We start from the raw sequence: 20,019 nt of genomic DNA on the forward strand, positions 1-20,019 counted from the left end.
AAGCTTAGAATCTTCTTGTCTTCCGTTGGCATAGCAGTCTGCTGTAATACACACACATAACAAAGCCACTCATTGGGGAAGTTGAAAACAATACAATTTTATGGTGTTTGCAGTTTGTTTTCAAAGAACTTTATTTCTTATTATACCTTTGACGTCCAATCACCGTTATCAGCCCTAAGAGTTCAGTTTTCTGCAGACAAAAGCTTTTAGACATCTCCTTGGACCTAGTCCAGCTTGACTATAATAAGGTGTTTATTTTATTTCTTCTCCTGTTTTGCTTGTTGAGTGCCCACAGCATACAGGTGCACATCAAGTGTTAGAGATTTTCCCTTGTTCTTGAAACGGAAAAAAACTGACGAGGAAGTACTTAGTGAGTTGGAAAAGACCCAAAAGCAGGTGGGGAGGCTGAACCATGACACTAAGATTATCACTGCCAGTGAAATCCAACTGGGTAAATTGATCTCTTCTAGATTCTGGAGTCAGATGGGAGAGACAGTGAAGGTAGGTGAGGCCAGGTATCCAGACCTAGTAAGAACTGGAGGCAGCTGATTCAGGATGTGTTGAGGAAGAGACCAACATGTTGCTAAAGGAAATGCTCCAGCAACCTGGACTGATATCAGCAAAATAAGTAGAAAACAGTCCCATACTGCATGTTTTAAACAATATGTTAAGTGCAGCAGAAGCAGCTGAGAATATATTTACAAATTTTTCTTTGCAACCAAGTGGGATTCCAGGATGATTTTATTGTTATCTTTATGTTTACTTTTACTTTTTCATTTTAATTTGTTTAGTATTGGTGACAAGTTTGTAATGAACCGTCAGGGTTTTATCCTGGCCTTTATTTCCATCCTTCCAGCTCTGTTTTTCCCATGTCTCCTAATGAACAAAGGCTGCATTTCTTGAGAGCCTTGGAAAGTGAAGAGAAACTAACTGAGGAACTATGTAAGAAAATAATCGTGGATAGATGGAAAGATGAAGGCACAGAGTTGTTTCTGACAGCCCGATAGAGAAAAATTGGAAATGTTCTAAAGTTGAATTTCAGGATGGAGCTCAAATACATTATGGTACAGCTTAATGGAGCGACATTCTGCAGTTATCTAGAACAATGAGATGGGGGTGCCCAACTGGCTCAGTCGGTCAAGATGTGACTCTTGATCTTGGAGTCACGAGTTCAAGCCCCACTTTAGGCACAGAGCTTACTTTAAAAAAGTAAATAAACACTAAATAAAAAATAAAATTCCTCACTATCAAGAAAATACAACAATGAGGTAGAGCAATATGTATTGTTATCGGGCTCACTTGTAATACATTTTAATTTAGTGTGGGTTTGTATGTTTTTGAAGAAAATATAAATCAAAATGTTAGCAGTACCTCACTCCCTTGGTGGCAGGATTATGAATGACTGCAAATGTAGACACACATTCTCCCAATTCAAACCCTCCTATCAGATAATGAAGTCTATTTCTGCACCCCCAGACTCTGGATTGGCCATGTGAATTGTGTTGCCCACAGACCACAGGTTTACATGGTTAAATGAGGTGCTCAGAAAGGGCTTATATACTGGACTTGCCATCTTGCTTCTCCTGGGAACCCTGCTACTGCCACCATGAGAACAAGGCTGGATAGATTGGCTGGATAATGAGACACTTATGGGCCACTTACCCCTAAGCAATTCCAAGAAGGGGAGTCCCTTAACTTACCAGCAGCAGAAGAATCTCCCAGGTACCTAGCCCAAATTGCTGACCTGAGGAGATATAAACTAAGTAAATGATTGTTATTTTGAGTCATAAAGTTTTGGGATGATTTGTTATGCAGCAAGAGCTAATAGAAACCCTGTATGCTTGTGTGTCTGTGTGTGTGCACATGTGCATGCATGTGCATGGACACACAGGTTATGTTTCTGGAAGGATATGAACCAAAACCACTAGTAGTATTTTTCTTTTACTTTGGGAGGTAGAGTTATGGCTGAATTTTACTCTTGTTTCTCTGTACTTTGTTTCTTCTTTTTCTTCTTATTTCTAAAAAAATCATGTTTATCCATGTGATTAAAAACAAACAAATGAAAAAGAAGGAAAAACCTAAAATTAAAATGAGACAATCTTTTTTTTATTATTATTTTTTTATATAGAAAGAACTAACTTCTAGGCATGGTAGTTTGCTTTGTCTGTTTTTCCAAAGCAATTTTTCTTGATAGTCCTATTAACCCATCAGATGGACATGCCCCCAGATATTATTGTTAAAATCATAGGAACCCTGATAATACCAAATGCTGGCAAGGATGTGGAGCAACAGAAATTTTCCTTCGTTGCTGGTGGGAATGTGAAATGGTGCAGCTACGCTGGAAGACAGTCTGAAGGTTTCTTACAAAATGAAACATGCCATTATCATATCATCCTGCAAACTCTGCTCCTTGCTAACTACCCAAAGAGATTCAAAACCTATGTCCACGCAAAAACCTGTACACAGATGTTTAAGGCAGCTTTACTCATAATCGCCAGGCTTTGAAAGCAACCAAGATGTCCCTCGATATGTAAGTGGATAAACTGTGGTCCATTCAGATAATGAAATATTATTTATTGCTAAAAAGAAATGAGCCATGAAGTCATGAAAAGACACGAAGGGAACTTAAATGCAGGTTGCCAAGTGAAAAAGAAGTGAAAAGAAGTCAATCTGAAAGCCTGCATACTGTATGATTCCAACTACATGATAGTCTGGAAAAGGCAAGACTGTGGAGATGGCAAAAAGATCAGTTTTTTACCCATATTAATGGATACCTGTCACTAAACCTTTGTCCAAACCCATAGAACGTACAGGATGGGGTATGGACTTTGGGTGACAATGATGTGTCAATGTAAGCTCCTCAGTGGTAATGTGTGCCTCTCTGGTGGGGGATGTTGACAGTGAGGGAGGCTGTGTAAGTGTTGGGGAGAGAGACCCTACGTGAAATCTGTGTCTTCCCCAGTTTTGCAGTGAACCTTGAACACCTCTAAAGAGAAAAATCTTAATAATACAAAAATGTTCCCCCCTCCCTACAAAAAAGCATAGGAAAAGTAGATATGGAGCATATCTAGATGGATACCACTTAGCTTTTCCCCTGCATTGGGATTTCTTTGCCTTCTTTTCATTGCTGAAATTTTTGAAAAATTAAAGTGCCTAATACACATGACATTTTCAAGGCATACATGCTCATATTTCTCAGACTTTCATTTTATTAATCATTGATACAGACACAGCACAAAATTGAGAAGATGGGACATTTGAAAAACACTTTGGAGCTTGAAAGATTTGATACCAGAATGGTAACACAGGTGGCTGAGGAAGATAATGGAAGGCCAGGCACAGGGTTGAGTGGTGAAAGAAATTTGCAGAAGCAGGAAGGCGCTTGCCAGATAGGAGCTGGGTAGACTTCTACGCACTGTGCCTTGAAAATGGATACAAAGCTTATTACACTCATCACATTTTTTAAGGATGAGTGAGAATAAAGAAACCACAATTGAAATGCCAAGCAGCCTACCAGTGAACCACAAATATCTTCTGAAAGAATAAGCTCACTTTCATACTTTGTGTAGTTCGACTGTATTTTAGAAATTCCCAGAAGTTTTACCATCTCATACTTCTTACCAACTGTCTTTTTATCTCGATTGTCCAATGGCTGCTTTATGGGCTCAACTATCGATTATCAGCTCATCGAAGGAATATTCCATTCACAGGTAATTTTGAACAAGTTTCTTTACTTTTGTCTGAGCCTTTGTGGTATCTGTAAGGCTTAATGTTTCAATACATGTAGACTATTTAGACTGTGTCCTTTCAGGGGGTAGGAATGCACACATACCACATGTAGGAGGCTGGGCCATTTGAAAAAAAAAAGTTGAGTCTAACAGAGAATATTCAATTATTACTGTATGAATGGAAGAGCAGGGGAAATTTATCCAGTGGAATTGGTTTTCCAACAACTTTATGTAAGTCTCAAAGTTTTGTCGTCTTCTTTTGGTTATTGGGACAGTATTTGGGGGTTGGGGAGTAGGTTTCTTGTGCCAACTGCTGCATGTTCTGTTGAGAACATCTTGAAAACTTCATTGCATGGATCTGTTATGTCAGAGTGTTTGTTTTTTCAAACAATTTGACATTTTGAGCCGTCAGCAGCCTGGAAAGTTCGCCTTCCAGATGCAATTCCTCTGAGCGCCAATTTCCATGTGGCCCAATTCTACCCTCTTCTCGAACTTTGGGCCAAATCAGAATACCTTGCTGACCACAGCGGCTGTCTTTGCAATGCAATTGCCTATCAGGCTTTCTCCTGGAGAATGCCAAATGTCGTTTTCTGCAAACTTAACCTAGCCAGGCTAGTGATGTCTGAAAACTCAGCCCAGGGTAAAACATCACTTATTTTCTTACTGATGCCAGGTTTCTTCCTTCCTTCGTTCCTTCCTTCTTTCCTTCCTTCCTTCCTTCCTTCCTCCCTTCCTTCCTTCCTTCCTTCCTTCCTTCCTTCCTTCCTCCCTTCCTTCCTGCCTTCCTTCCCTCTTCCTTCCTGCCTTCCTGCTTTCCTTCCTTCCTTCCTTCCCTCCCTCCCTCCTTCTTTCCCTCCTTCTTTCCTTCAAATAATTAACATACAATATTGTGTCAGTTTCAGGTGTATAGCGTAGTGATTTGATATTTATGTACTTATAAAATGTTCACTGCAATAAGTCTAGTTACCATCTGTCACCATGCAAAGTTGTTACTATATTATTGACTATATTCTCCATGTTCTAAATTACATCCCTGTATATTATTTATTTTGCAGCTGGAATATTATACCTCTTAATCCCTTCCCCTACTTCATCCATCCTCCACTTCTTTTTCTTCTGGCAACCATCAGTTTGTATTTGTCTGTTACTATTGTGTTTGGTTAGTTCATTGACTTTGTTGTTCAGATCCTGTACTGAGTTTCTTAAAGGATCTTACTTCTTAGACTGAAGCATCACCTTTAGTTCCTTGTTTACTTTTTTTTTTTTTTTGAGCATGGAAAACAGGAACTTAGTGTAAGAAACATCTCCCATCTTCCATTCTGTAAGGTACTATGTTTCAGTGTCAGCTACTTTGGGTTGTTGTTTTGTGTTTCAAAGACGTTCTGTTTCTTATTTGCATACTGACTGGAGCAATTTTATTTAGAACAAGGAAAAAGATAATGTTTTCTCAGATGAAGATAAGGCTAGAATGGAATCTGCAGAAAATGCGGAGAGGAAAAAAGTAAATGCTTAGAGCTGGGGTTGGGAGCAGCTATTAACTGTAAGTCTTGATCTTACTGGGATGAGAAAGTGTTCTAAAACAGGATTGTGGTGATGGTTGCACAGCACAGTAAATTTGTCAAAAATCATTTAATTCTATACTTTAAATGGATAGATGTTAAGATATGTATAATATACCTCGATACAATTGTTGGCTAAAGGAAAGGGTGGTATCTGCATAATGTTATTTTAATGATTCTCTAGGTCAAGTATTTCTGGGACTTTAATTCATGCTCAGTAATACTAACCAAAGTTGTTACTATTAACTTCCATGAAAGTCAACTCATTTCCATGTTTCCTTATGGAAAATATTATTTAGCAACTATTCATGCACAAGCACAAACAACACCCCTTTCCCCACTGCCTCCCCACCACACACACACACACACACACACACACACACACACACACAGTGTACACACACTAATCTCTATATGATTCCTTTAGGTGGCCATGGAGTCAAAGAATACCCCTTAAAACATTTCCCCCCTAGCCCTTCAAGTTTTTCTCAACTGTCATTTTTACTGTGCTTTCCTATCATGCAGGATAACTCTGCAGGTCCATCATTGACACCACAAGCTTAACATTCCTTCCTTTTGGAACAAATTGTATGTCTGAGCATTATGTGTTAATTTTGCTAGGCTCTCTCTCCATGTTACCATTATATCTCCAAAAGATTCCCATTCCTTCAAATTCCACCAGTACAAACCTGCATTTCTCTCCAGTTCCCCACTCCAACTTTTATTAATATATTTTCTCTCCAGTCTTGAAACCTCAGAGTCATCTTTGACCTCTTCCTTGCTCTCAGGGTATAGAAAGTTCCACAAACCTTTCAGTTTGCTTTACATCCATGCTTCTCTTTTCATTCCCTTTTTAGCAGTCTTTAAACATCTAATATAAGGATTATAGTGAGAAACAAACCAAACACTGAGCTAATCTCTTTGCTTTATCACTTTGTTTCATGATATCCTGATGCCTTTGCCAGAATAATGCCCCCAAATGCCAGATTTGTCATTTTTCCTCTTCCTGGAAACCTTAATTATCTAGTATTGCTCTCAAACTACATCCACAAACATTTTTTAAATCTAACAATTTAAAGTCTGAAAGCCCTTGATGGGTGTGTGTGTGTGTGTGTGTGTGTGTGTATACATGTGTGTTAGAGGTAGAACAAATATACATTATCTCATCCTTTTTCAGAAGTTGATGGTATATCATTGTGAGATAAAGGAGCTGAAAAGTCGTATAGCAAGGAAACATTTTTAATTCAGTCTCATACAGAGTTTGTTAAAGTGCTTTGAACATGAACTATTTTTTTAAAGATTTTGTTTATTTTTTCATGACAGACAGACACACACACACACACACACAGAGGCAGAGACATAGGCAGAAGGAGAAGCAGGCTCCCCGCTGAGCATGGAGCCTGATGTGGGACTCGGGGATTATGAACTAAGCCAAAGGCAGATGCTCAACCACTGAGCCACCCAGGTGCCCAGAACATGAACTATTTTGATACCAATCTATAGTATCCATCTGTGCAGGGCTATTGAGCAAAATAATAGACTGAGGAATACTATCTAAATATGAGACTCAGTAAAAGACAAAAGTGATCGATGTGACTTCTCTGTGTCTCAGCGAAGAATTTGGGTACACTTCATTCCAACTTGTCCCAGCCTGCAGTAACTGTGCAGGAGTGTGGCAATACAAATGTGGGCAAGCCGATTCTTCAACAGGATCCACTCTCTTTTTCTGGACTGGCCACAGATTCTTAAATGTTCTCTATGCCCAGGATCTATTATGAAGTTAGCATCACTTGTGCACACAGGGGCAGCCCAGGGCAGGCATTGGCCAGATCTCCAGTGGAATAAAATGGTGCCTAACACCAAAAGCAAGTCGTCATTCCTCCTTAATCTTTCTAGGAAAACAGTGTCACACAAAAACATTTGAATCTATAATTGGCATCTTTAAAGATGCTTGCCATCTGGACCTCACTCAGTTTAATTAGTCATTGCAGGGTGGTGGTTCTCTTGTAAAAATCTTGCACTCCATTAACCTTGACTTTTCACACATTGACATTTCAAGCCCCTTCTTTGCTTTCCTATGGTGGAGTGGACACGTTTCCATTTAATGGGAGTCCACCTCAGGGTTCATGAGCCAGACGCTTGTTATTTGGCAAGGCCACTGAGCCCAAGTCTATAAATTGTGGCAGCCAGGAAAGGTTGCAGGCAGCTAAAAATGGCAAGAGAGCAGGAGTCATGGGGCTCACTCCACCCTTCCTCTAGAGATTTCCAAACAGCATGGTGAGCAAGGATTGGGAAGGGTGGCAGAGGGAAATAACACGTAGAGATGAACCTGAGCAGAACTTGAGAATGGGTTTATGCACTAAGGCAGCTTTAGTCTGCTGTGAACAGCTACACAGACTGATTAGTTAGCAGTTTCTGTTGCTAAACAGTTTAGACAGCTCACCATTTATTCCTTTAACATTTTAAGTGAAATATTGTCAAACTTGGGCATCAGAAAACAAGGCTTCTTGTATTTCAGGGCAGTCCATGACATTCAATACTGTCCTTTCTCCCCATTTTTTCCCCTCTCTTCCCACTTTCAGTTCCCTTTCATTACTGTTTATTTTCTGAGGGAGTTTTCAAGAATGGGAGTGGCCATGCCTGGTCAACAGGCAATCTGTTTTACGTATTTCTTTTTCATTTGAAGCTGCACAGCAGAAATGGCCATAAGATGTGGTAAGAATGATGTCAAAGTAGTTACAGGAGGCTAGAAAGTCTGTCCTCTCGTAGCCCAAGAAGTATCCATCTTCTCTAGCTTGTCAGCATTCTCTCAGGTCTTATTTTATATTTATTATTTATATATGCCCCTATATTTATATTTCTAATGTTATCCTATATTTTATTTTTTACAATGATCATATGTCTATTTTTCTTTAGCTTTTATTCACTTATTTATTTGAGAGAGAGAGGGCAAGTGTGATGAGGGGCAGAGAGAGATAGAATCCCAAACAGACTCTGCACTGAACATGAAACCTGATGCAGGGCTCAATCTCACAAACCTGAGCTGAAATCAAGAGTCAGACATTTAACCTACTGAGCCACCCAGGCATGCTTCAGTGTGCCTAATTATTAAAGTAAGTTATATTTTCATATAGGACATTTAATCATCTCTCTTTGTTATTTCATAATTATTGTATCCATTTAACAAAGCAAGCAATTTGTATGTGCCAAACTTCTGGTAATACTGAAGATCAGGAAATTTAAGTTATAAATATTTCTTCACTAGATACTGTATACAGAACCCAGTTAACAGAGAGAATTGAGAGTTAGCAATAATAGCTTAGAAATTAAGTCCACTAAAATATGGACATTATATCTTTTAGCAGCATTCTAGTGTGTGTGCTGAAATCAGTATCTTTGGAAGTGTAGTTGTTATGCTGGTCATGGAAGGAGCTCTAGCATCAGTGTATTGATTAATCAATTGGTTAATTAGCTCTAGCTGTGGTAGTCAGTTGCCATAGCCTAAAATTTAAAAAGACATTTGCCAATTGCCTTCTCAAGTAGTCTCCCTGCATTCTTGAAATCTAGAGGCTCATTATGGCATTGGACCAATACAATAGGATCTATAGGTATATGCTGATAAAATTGAGATTTCATGGAGGATGTTCAGTCTATTTGTGTTGTATGTGTGTGATTTTTGAAATCAGATTTTCTTTTTCTTTTTCTTTTTTTCTTTTTTTTTTTTTTGTTTTTTGTTTTTTGGAATGACTTGCCAGGTAAACATACCTTGTGGCCACGATGGCCAAGCCTGAGTACATGTTGAGGTACTGTTACTTCAGGGAGGATCATCAAGCATGTGCCAAGAGGAAGCATGTGAGCATTGACTGGCTTAGAGTATGGGCTCGGTTAAGTTGCAGTCAAACCCCCAGATGGTATTAGGAGGTATCAACACCACAACTCCTTTGTAATTTTTTAGAGTCTGTGTATTTTGATGAGGGTGGGATTCAGGGCCTCTTGACTTTCTACTGGTCATCTATTATCATAGTAATAGTATAAAACAAACCACCTTTAAAATAAACAGCTCACAACAATAAGCATCTGAAAAATCTTGAGTCCAGGAGTTAGTTACTCTTTTAGGCTGGGCTCAGCTGGATGGTTTTCAGTCTCCAACGGGATCAGTCGATGGCCTGGCTGTTTGATAGCTATTAGCTAGGAATCATAGCACAGGGGCCTGTGTTCCTCATTCTCTAGCAGACTAGCACAGACGTGTTGTCATGGCAGAGGTAGAGGGCCAAGAGAGAGAACATAGACATGCATATGATCTTTGTGTCTGGGCTTAGAACTGGTGCATCCTCACTCTATGGCATTCTGTTGACTAAAGTACATCACAGATTCATCACAAAGGATGAGGAAATAGACCCATCAATTTATAAAACGGAACTTCAAAGTCATGTGGCAAAGAGTGCAGGAACAGCAAGGCATGAAGAACCTGGACTATTAGTACAGTTAATCTACATACATTTATTCCTTAGTGGAAACATTTTGATCAGAAAATTTTCTCAAGCTTTGTTAGATGTCATGCTGCATATTACAGGACAGAAATAGAGAATTCAAAAATGAAACATAAGAGATATATCTCTGTAGAGCTGACTTATAATTCTGCCCACACGAAGCAAGAACAATGCCTTTTCTCCAGTTGATAAAACGAATGTACCATTTATACTAAAATGTCGATCTATTTTGGAGATTTCAAAGCATTACATGGTATTATTTCTAAGGAGCATTGGAGATTTATGATGTACTGTACCAAGTTCCCAAAGGGCTCCCTCTAGCCTTGCTGTCCTTTCTCTGTTTCTGATTTCCCCTAATGTTTATGTTGTTTTCCTTAAAACCAAGTCCTGGTAGTACAGGTGGAGAAATGATAAACTAGTCAGTGGGAAACTAGGCTAGTTTCTTCCAGACCATCATCCAGTGAATTTTTTTCTGCTGATACAGCTACAATTTAGAAACTTGAAATGATGCATAGGTTGACTATATTCTGAGTGCCTCGTACTAAACCTACTACTCCAACTGTAGAAATAGATTTGAAATATGGATTCTATTGATTATTAAGAAATTAACCACCAGCACAGAACTTATCTCACTTTTCATGTTTTGGGGTAGGGGTGAAATTTTCCTCAGAGTAACTTACAGATACGTTTTTATCTTATTGAACTGTATTGAAAAACAAGGAGAATAAATAAATTACTTGCACAAATAGGTAACCAATTGTACCTTTCTGCCCAGACCTGAGGGGTTTTCTGAAGCACAGGCTCACATGTGGAATGTCTCAAGCAAACTGGGACAAGTTGGTCACCCTATCCACAAACATGCCTTTCAGGATAGTTGATAATCTGGCAATATTTCCTATGGGTCAAACAAATTTAGTTAAACTGAGTTTTAAAAGTATTCTACATATGTCTTACAGGCATAGTTTTATTTCATTTTGTATGGAAAATTTTAAATCATTCTATTTTACTTTGCTGTTCAAAGCCGAAGCTGAAAATAAGTGAGGGAGAGCTTATTTCACTTATGTGAATATTGGCTAAAGGAATAAAAGTAAATACTTTTGTAGAGTATAAATAGCAGAAATCAGATGTCATTATCTTTAATGATTAGTTTTTAAAACCCTAATTTATCTATTTCTTTTTTTTACTCTGCCAAATCAAGGAGTAATTTGATGATTTCTAAGATCCTTCCAGCTAAAATGTTCTAGAACTCCATGTTTATAATAAAATGAATTCTTCATTAGGAGAGAAAATATTTCAGAATGCAGACTGACTTTTAAAGAGTTAAATAGAACTGCAAAAAGCTGCCATTTTAACAGAACATTTTAAACCAACGAAGTGTACTAACTACTGTTATTGTTTATTTTCTTTCTAGTCTAGGGAAAATTTTTTTCTTTTTAATCTGCCAGAAGGGACTTTTAGGATTTGAGCCTTAACATTGTTCTTAAGGCTTGAATTTATTTTTTAATTAGAGTTAAAATAAAAATAAATGTTCACTTTCTAGAGCTATGCAAGTCCAGGAAAAAAAAAAAAAAGAAACTTCCTCATCTGAAAAGATTTAATGGTAATCTATGCTGTAAAAGAGCATTTTGAAAAATATAAAACAAAGAGCTTTCAAAGTGGTCAAAGACTAATGTAAAGTGATATATTTCAGACCGGAGAGATGGTGTAACTTACTCCTGTCACTGCTGCCTGTTTATTGTGTTTGTCTGGTTGGCCTGGCAACCAGCTCATGCCATTTCACTCATTTTATAACGTTCCTGTAAATGTTAGGTAGGCCTGGATTTATTATACACTGTCAACACCTAAAATGGAACCCACTGCTTAACGTAGTTTATTTGGCTGGATGCCTCTGCCTCCTTAAAAAAAAAAAAAAATGTGTGTGTGTGTGTGTGTGTGTGTGTGGTGTGTGGTGTGTGTGTGTGTGTGTGTGTGTGTGGTGTGTTAGAGAAAAAAAAATCCTGTAGTGCCTCCAAAAGAAATGTAGCCCAGGCATAATTGAAGTTGGGTGGCATGGGCTATGTCAAAGGAGCATTTGAGCTAAGGAGCTGTTGTGTTGTTGGGTGGGGACATCTGACTCACAATATTTGTGACTTGGGTTTAGAGGGACAGAAGACCAAGAGTCATGTTTATTGCTGAATTTATCATCCCCAATGAAACCAGATGGCCAATCGCTGTTGTCCAGAAAGGCCTGTGAGCCGTCAAAGGATGAATCATAAGCCTATTAGAAGTTGGACCGATTTCTTTCCTTCTTAGTAACACGCTCGTTTCATCCGTCTGCTCTATGACAAAGCAGATTTGATGAGGACCCAAGAGGTACAATCCTGGAGAGGTTACATGTTCGGATAACCTTAATCGAGCTTATATGTACTGTTGAGATAGCTGGAGCATTAAGGTGAAACATTCAAAGAGCCAAAGTGGTTTAGAAATATTAAAGGGAAATGTGATACTCTGGCCACAACCAATGGAGGCAGACTCAGCCCAACACTAATGAAAATCACAGACAGGTACCTCTGCTGCCTTGCTCTGGATCAGCCACACATTGAATCAGTGTCCTATTCATTCAGTTCCTTCAGGAAGGGGGGGGTGACTATATGTGGGAGTAGACTTTTGTTAATAGCTCTGTTCAAAATCAGTGAACAAATCTTTAAATCCTATATTCTTTTGGCTCCTAGGGATCAATGAGTTCATCCTGCTTATTCCTCTGCCCTTGTGCATTTCCCACAGGATGATTGGGTGCTGAACGCAAAAGGTTAATAGAAACTGTGACACAATCTTGTTAGGCTGGGGTTGAAATCATGATCTCCCAGTCTCCCTCCTAGGTGCACATCTAGTCATTATTTAAAACTTGTTAAATATAGAAAAGATTCTTTTGAGAAAAATTACCATAAGCACCCTGGCAAGTTGAGAACCAAAGCTATTCCAGGTAACTGTGACTTTTTGTTAGTTGGATAATTATTGTAATTATAGCTCAATGTAGTTTGGGCTTGTAAATTCTAGAGGAACATTGTATTTTCTTTTTTTCTTTAAGAAAAAGTTTTTTTTTCCAAGTTTTTATTTGAATTCAAGTTAGTTAATATATAGTGTAGTATTGGTTTCAGGAGTAGAATTTAGGATTCATCACTTACATATCACACCCAGTGCTCATCACAAGTGCCCTTAATGTCCATCACCCATTTAGCCCCTCCCCTCCAGCGACCCGGAGTTTGTCCTCCATAGTTAAGAGTCTCTTAAGAGTCTCTATAGTGAAGGTTCTTAAAAGATCCTCTGTAGTTAAAATGTCTCTAGAGGGACATTTTATTTATTTTTATTTTTTATTTATTTTTGTTTTTTAAGCATTTTATTTATTTATTCATGTGAGACACAAAGACACAGGCAGAGGGAGAAGCAGGCTCCCTGCAGGGAGCCGGATGCAGGACTCGATCCCATGACCCTGGGATCATGATCTGAGCCAAAGGCAGGATCTCAACCACAAATGTCCACCCTAGAGGGACATTTTAAAAAATTAAATTTTAATTAAATTTAAATCTATTGAATTAAATCTATTGAATAGTTGTATTTTACTCTCATCCCTGCATCCAACTTAACTATTTTATGAGTTAACTTGAGAAGGGAATTTTTTCCTAGAAGAGGACATTTTCCTCTACTCTAATCTCCAGCCTCCCAACCTGATGAACAGGTGGCAAAAACGTTCTGAGGGAAGAATGGGAAAATTTGTTTTTAAAGCTCTAAATAGTATGTGTGCCCTTTGATGTGAAACAAATAGACTTCAGGGAATTCTCTTAAAAGATATCTATATATATCATATATATAGATATATATATATTATATATATATCTTATATATATATATCATATATATATGTATTGGGTGTGTGTGTTTATCGTACATGTGTGTGTGATATATACACATTCATATGTACCTGTTATTACGTAGTCCCCATAATGCACATATTACATTACATGCAATATTACATAGTCCACATTATGTGTATGTTCTAAAGTGTTAGGAAAAACTTTCATTTAGGTGATACAAACACATGAGCTTTGGACATGTGTGTATGTGTGTGCATACACTTGTATATGGGTGCTTCTTTATTTGTACTGAGTAGATAGTCTAAACTCAAGTAAGATAAAACACTTTAACTTTTTATTTCTCTAGACCAAAATAAGATCATTCAGGCATCCACCCAGTGTCCCCTGCATTGTGTAGCCACGGTGGCGGAAGATCTGATGGCAGAGTCCATTAAATGCCAAAAAGTCAGGGTTGACCAATGTTAGCGTCATGGCAATCGTTGGTTTGTGGATGCCTCAGACCAATATAACTGATATTTAATGCCATGCAATCCATCTCACATTCCAAATATGGACATCCTAAGTACTTTTGTGATAAAGGAGCCATTTCTGGTAATGGAAGTCTTAGGGCCAATCTACAGGAGTCCATGGCATTTGGAAAGTGAGGCGGGAAAAAACAAACAAAAAAAAACAACCTTCTTGACTTAATCAAATAGTACTTTTCATGACAAAATTTTACAGAAAAAGCTAATTTGAGAGTTTGGTCATTGTATGTGTGAGTGAATATGTGTGTGTATGTATTTGTGGGTTATATTTTTGGTTTTTTTGTTGTCTTGGGGGGATTTTTTTTTTTTTTTGCTATGAAATAACTCATTGTTTGAATTTATCCTTGCTGGCCCCAGAAGGAAGGTGAAATTCTCAGCAGTGATGATGTTTGATTCCATCAGTGAGCTTAAAGCACAAGGGAATGATATTCTAGTACAAGCTGTCTAAGAAAGGCACTGTTTATGGGTGAGTCCATTCTTCATGGATCTGACTTTTTAACTATTATCAATGAACTACACATATATGTCTACTTCTGGGTTTTCTGTTAGTCCAGCTTTTCTATTCTTTGGGTTATATCACATATTTTAATTTTTGTAGTTTTATTGTCCTTTACCCCTCCCCTAATTTCGCCATTTTTCTTCTCTGTACCGAAATTATTATTATTTAGATGAACTAAAAAACCACCTCACCAGTTAATACCAAATCAGATTTTAACTGTAACTACCAAACACTTATAAGCTAATTTTAGAGAATATATTATTGAGTAGTCTCAATTAAAGGTACCTTATTTGAATCCTTGCTTTAATTTCCCATAACTTCTTCTAGTTCTTAGTGTATGGATATCATATTTTCAAGCTGGCTATTTCTAGCATGTATAGGGAAATTATTGATATCTGTATGTATTTGCGGGGGGGGGAGAAAAGCTTCCTATGAGATTTGATTATGATTTCTAATAATTACTCCATTCTCATAAGCTTTCATGAGGTAGAATAATTCATCTACAAAGAGCGACATGTAGTCTTCCTTTTTTGGTTGTCAGTTTTACAGCATTAACTAGAACTTCTAGAATAATTGGTGTAATGATGGCTGTCCTGGCTCTTTTCTGACTATAATGGGAATTCTTCCATTTATGTTTAAGTATTTTGTCACCCACTGATTTTTATCGTTCCTATTTTATTATTACATGTCAGTTTTTAAATTACTCATTATCTTAGACATCTATGGAGAGATTTCTCTTTTGATGTATTCATGAGATGTGCTACAAAAATAGAATTTCTAGTATTAATCTATTTTAAATTTGGGATACAGCCTGATTGGCCATGGTCATTGGTCAATGACATTAAAATATGAGTCTTGGGCTATTGTTTTCATTAATACAACCCAATGCCCTACATTATTAGCTCATAGTAGGTATGCATTCAGCATTTGGTCAATGAATGAATATAAGTAAATTTCCAAGAACTGTCAACTCTTGAGTGGATAAAATAGCAGCTCTTATAAAAAGATGTATCATCCTAATAAATAATTGCCACATAAGTTATATTTCAGTCACATCAATTTCCTTTAGAAAATTCAAATGCTTTATTTTGCTCTCGTCATTTTGGCCTCTTGCTTGTTTCTCTTAAGTGTTTGGCCCACTCTTACCTATGGTCTCTATACCACTCTTCCCTCTGCCTGGAGCACTTTCTGGACATCCACACCTTTAACTTACCTCCTTCTTAGCTGTACGCACATTATCGTTTCCAGGAAGTCAACCCCAAACAAGCCTATATTACTTTGAAAATGTTTTCCATGCGATTTGCCTTTTATTCATCATTCTGGCCATACTCTTCAGAGCATATATCAGTTGTGTATCCTTTGAAAAACAATGGACAACAGATTTCACTGAATTATCTCAAAGTGCAAAGATGCAAAACTGAGCAAACAATTTACAACTCCCTCCCCTTTAGAGATAGGGGTGGATTTTTTTTAATAAGTCCTTATAACTGCAGGATTACAAATCTTTATCTGAACCATCTCAGCTGGAAAACCTGATTTCTGTCCGCTCTGAAGGCTCATTGAAGATGCCACTTTAAGAAAGAAATCTTGTCACCTCCTATCTGCTGGTGCAATTCCATTTTGGTTCTTGGTAGCTTCTTCTGTAAACATGATATAGAAATGTCTGCAATTCTGCATTAATGACCACCTACATAATGAGATCAAATCTTAACTCTTGGTGACAAACAGAGTAAATATATGGGTAGTTTGTTTAGGCTCTAGTTTGAAATGACTAAGTAGCCTGTGAAAACAAAGTTTAACAGGCTCATAAAAGTATGCTGTCTACATAACTAATGTGGAGTTTGTTTTTATGTTGCCTATTACAGACCATAAACAGTAACAGTGGAGTCTATCTTTTATTCCATAGAGCTGTAAAATGTCCTGGCTGTGACAACGGTGTATATACTACACACACTTTGTAAAGATGTTGCATTTATTTTATATGCAAATGAAAACAGTAAATTGTTAAGAATACAAAATGCAAATAAGCACATAACACTTGAAATGTACTTAAAATTACATAAAATATAGAGCAGTTGTATTTTAATATGTACATTGTCATTAGAGGGGAAAACTTTCCTGCAGCAAACTTTGCATGTTTAAAAATGTGCCTTAATCAGCTTCTTACGGAATTTCTGACAGCAGTGGCAGGACCATGACTGCCCCTTTTAATTATCTCACAATTTGCTCACTGGTTTTGGGTAATTGCAACAATTTGCTTGCAGAAACCTGTGAGGAATCAGATGTTAATTGACTTTGTCTTGCTTAATCAGGCCCTCAAGAAACAGGCTTCATTTTCCTGACTGTTTCTTAAGCTGTGTGTTGGCATCCTGTGATACAGTGGAAAGAAAACATACAGACAGTTGCCTTGGTATTGACTGGCCAAATCTGATTATGAGTCCAACTCTGAATGGAGCGTTTCCAGGAATTAGCAGAGGGACCTAGAGAAAATACTCAGATATGTGAAATGACACTAAAAAGCATTTCTGTGATATACATGTGACATAGTAAAAAGGTAATGCACATTTAAAATCAGAGTTCAATACTCATTTTGATTCCACTGCTAAGATCTGGAACAATCTAAATATAATATATGGCTCAAATTATTATTAGAATGACCCATTTGGGGGCCCCTGGGTGGCTCAGTGGTTGAGCGTCTACCTTTGGCTTAGGTCATGATCCTGGGATCCTGGGGTCAAGTCCCACATCGGGTAACCCGCGGGGAGCCTGCTTCTCCCTCTGCCTATGTCTCTGCCTCTCTTTAAGTGTCTCTCTCATTAATAAATAAATAAAATCTTAAAAGAAAAAAATAAGAAGAATGACCTATTTATTTGACTCTTTGTGATCATTCTGAGTATCACAATCTGGTGGCTTTGATTTACCTTCTCACCTGACAATAACTTCCCAATTTCTGCTTTTCCTTTCTGCCCTCCCCTTGGCAAAGAGCCTCATACTAAAGATAGCTGAAGAGTGTCTGCATTATCCAGAATCTAGTAGAATCATCCCCCAGAAAAACCAAACACACAACCCTACAGTTAATACCCTAATCTTCTATACCCTTGATTCTAAACCCAAGAGGCTTCATAAGCAATAGGGAGGGAGGGGTGAAGGATTTGGTAAAATATAACATATTTTAACATAGTTAAAAGAATACTATTTTTTGTCCTATCCACAGATTGTTTTCCATATGTCAGCAACTTTCCTTTAAATTATTTATCTCACTTAATTTTTATGTCTTTCCCAGGTGAGGCAGTTACTATTTAATCCTTCCCATGTACATCCTAGTTTGGCTACTTGATTTCAGCTCAGATCATGATCTGATGCTTAACCGATTGAGCCATCTAGGCACCTCTTCTTGCAGTTCTTTTTTAATTTTTTAAATTTTTAAAATATTTTATTTATGAGAGAGACAGAGAGAGAGATAGAGGCAGAGACACAGGCAGAGGGAGAAGCAGGCTCCATGCAGGGAGCCCGACCTGGGACTCCATCCTGGGTCTCCAGGATCACACCCTGGGCCGAAGGCGGTACTGAACTGCTGAGCCACCCAGGCTGCCTTCTTCTTGCAGTTCTATGCATTTTTGATTTATATATTGTAGATAGAGTTAAATTAGTAGATGAAGACAAGTTTAATTTTTTATCTTATTGGTGAATTGAACTGTTTATTATTTACTATATAATAATTATCTTTTCCTGATAATGCTTTTGTCTTAACGCATTCTTTGTATGATACTAATATTCAGACATCAGCTACCTTTTGTTGATAGTACCCTGGGTATATCTTTTACATTCCCTTGATTTAAAAAAAAAAATGTGTGTCTTTATGCTATAGAAGTCTTTATGAGCTGTTTAGGGATCAAGGCTGGTATATTCTGAATTCATATTTATAAGCTAGGATTTTAAAAATACAATTTCATTATCTCTGTCTTTTAAATAGCAAGTTAAGATCAAGTTTATAATTTCTACTTATCCCTGTCTTCTTTCTTCTTCCCTTTCTTGCATTCTTCAGGATTGGTTGTGGTTTTTTTGAGTTGCTGTAGTTTATTTTTCTCATTTTTCCACATTAAAAAAAATTCACCAGGTTTTGAATTCATCCATTTCTACCCTTTTAGAGGTTAGTCTGGAAATTATATCATGAATATTGAATGAAGCCCAAAGTTTAACATGTTAAAATTTCAAACTAGATTTAGAATTAATCTTAATATTACTACTGTTTTAGTGATCCCTCCTGAACTTTTATCATGCATATTTGGTTACTCAAGTACAAAGCTTAACAATATCTTAAACCCTATTTTTAGCCCCTTTCCTCCCCCCTAAAATATAAGGACCTCATAAAGACCTGATATCCTCTAATTTATATGCTCTTAATTTCCTGTACTTTATTACTGTTCTTTAAAAATCACTTTTTATTTTAAGTAGCAGCATTAATATTGCTTTAAACCAGATAGCATTTGTCTAGATTTAATAAATGTACAAAACTTTTTCTTACTATTTGTTTTTATGTCTTGCATTTTCTCCATATTTTCCTTCTCCTCGAAATATATTTTTTAATTCAGCCTATTAGTGGAATATTTGATTTTTTTTTACCTGAACATATTATGATTTTATTCTTGTTTTTTAAAGCTGGATTAGTTTAGTACACTATTTTTATTCCATAGTTATTTTCTCAAGCACTATGAAGAATCCCTTGATTTCTCATTTCTATTGTTACTTTTAAGAAATCTGTTATCAATGTAATTCTTACTCCTTTGTTAGCGAGATGTCTTTTCCCTCTGCCTTTTGTGCCACAAATTTATAAATTAAAATTTGATTAATTTGGGGTTGCTTATCTATAATTAAGGGAATAGTCTACTTTCCTTCTTCGTGTAGTAAGAAATATGCCACCATGTGTGAACACACATGCACACAAAAGCCTCAAGACTTAAATCGTGTGAAAAAGCCCTATTACATGCCTTATTTAATTTTATATAACTAGATATTTAATATATAGTTAGTATAATATATATGTATTATGCATATGCACACATACATATATATCTTAAATATTTTAAATGTGTCACACTTATTTAAACAGGTAAATAGTGGAAATCATAAATAGCTCTTAAATATCTGGTGCTGTGTGGATGTACTTATTTGGGAGTTTCTGTAGCTCGATATTATGCCCAGAAGAATTTTTAAAAAATCATCACCCTCATGTAATGCTGTATGAACAGGCCATTAAAACACTCTGAGCCACAGCCAAGTTTTGCACTACAGGATTGAGATATTCTGAATAAGTGTTTGTGAGTTGAGTTCTTAACTAAATCAAACCTTACCACGTTGTATGGTTGTG

General features: G+C 37.0%; 1 long non-coding RNA gene across 5 annotated transcripts in view; it reads left to right on the plus strand.

Annotated features, from left to right (window-relative positions):
* The window catches only part of LOC140629555 (uncharacterized), a 570,920-nt gene that overhangs the window by 376,969 nt on the left and 173,932 nt on the right, over nucleotides 1-20,019 (plus strand). Inside the window, exon 6 of one of the 5 annotated variants that reach the window (XR_012027409.1) lies at nucleotides 14,510-14,618. The exons of 3 other annotated variants lie outside the window; for them this stretch is intronic. This is a non-coding gene — a long non-coding RNA (uncharacterized lncRNA). The remainder of the gene's footprint in view (nucleotides 1-14,509; nucleotides 14,619-20,019) is intronic. One more of the 5 variants, XR_012027410.1, reaches the window with a different exon arrangement.

The sequence above is a fragment of the Canis lupus genome, assembly GCF_048164855.1.
Source record: "Canis lupus baileyi chromosome 16 unlocalized genomic scaffold, mCanLup2.hap1 SUPER_16_unloc_3, whole genome shotgun sequence".
NCBI lineage: Eukaryota > Metazoa > Chordata > Mammalia > Carnivora > Canidae > Canis > Canis lupus.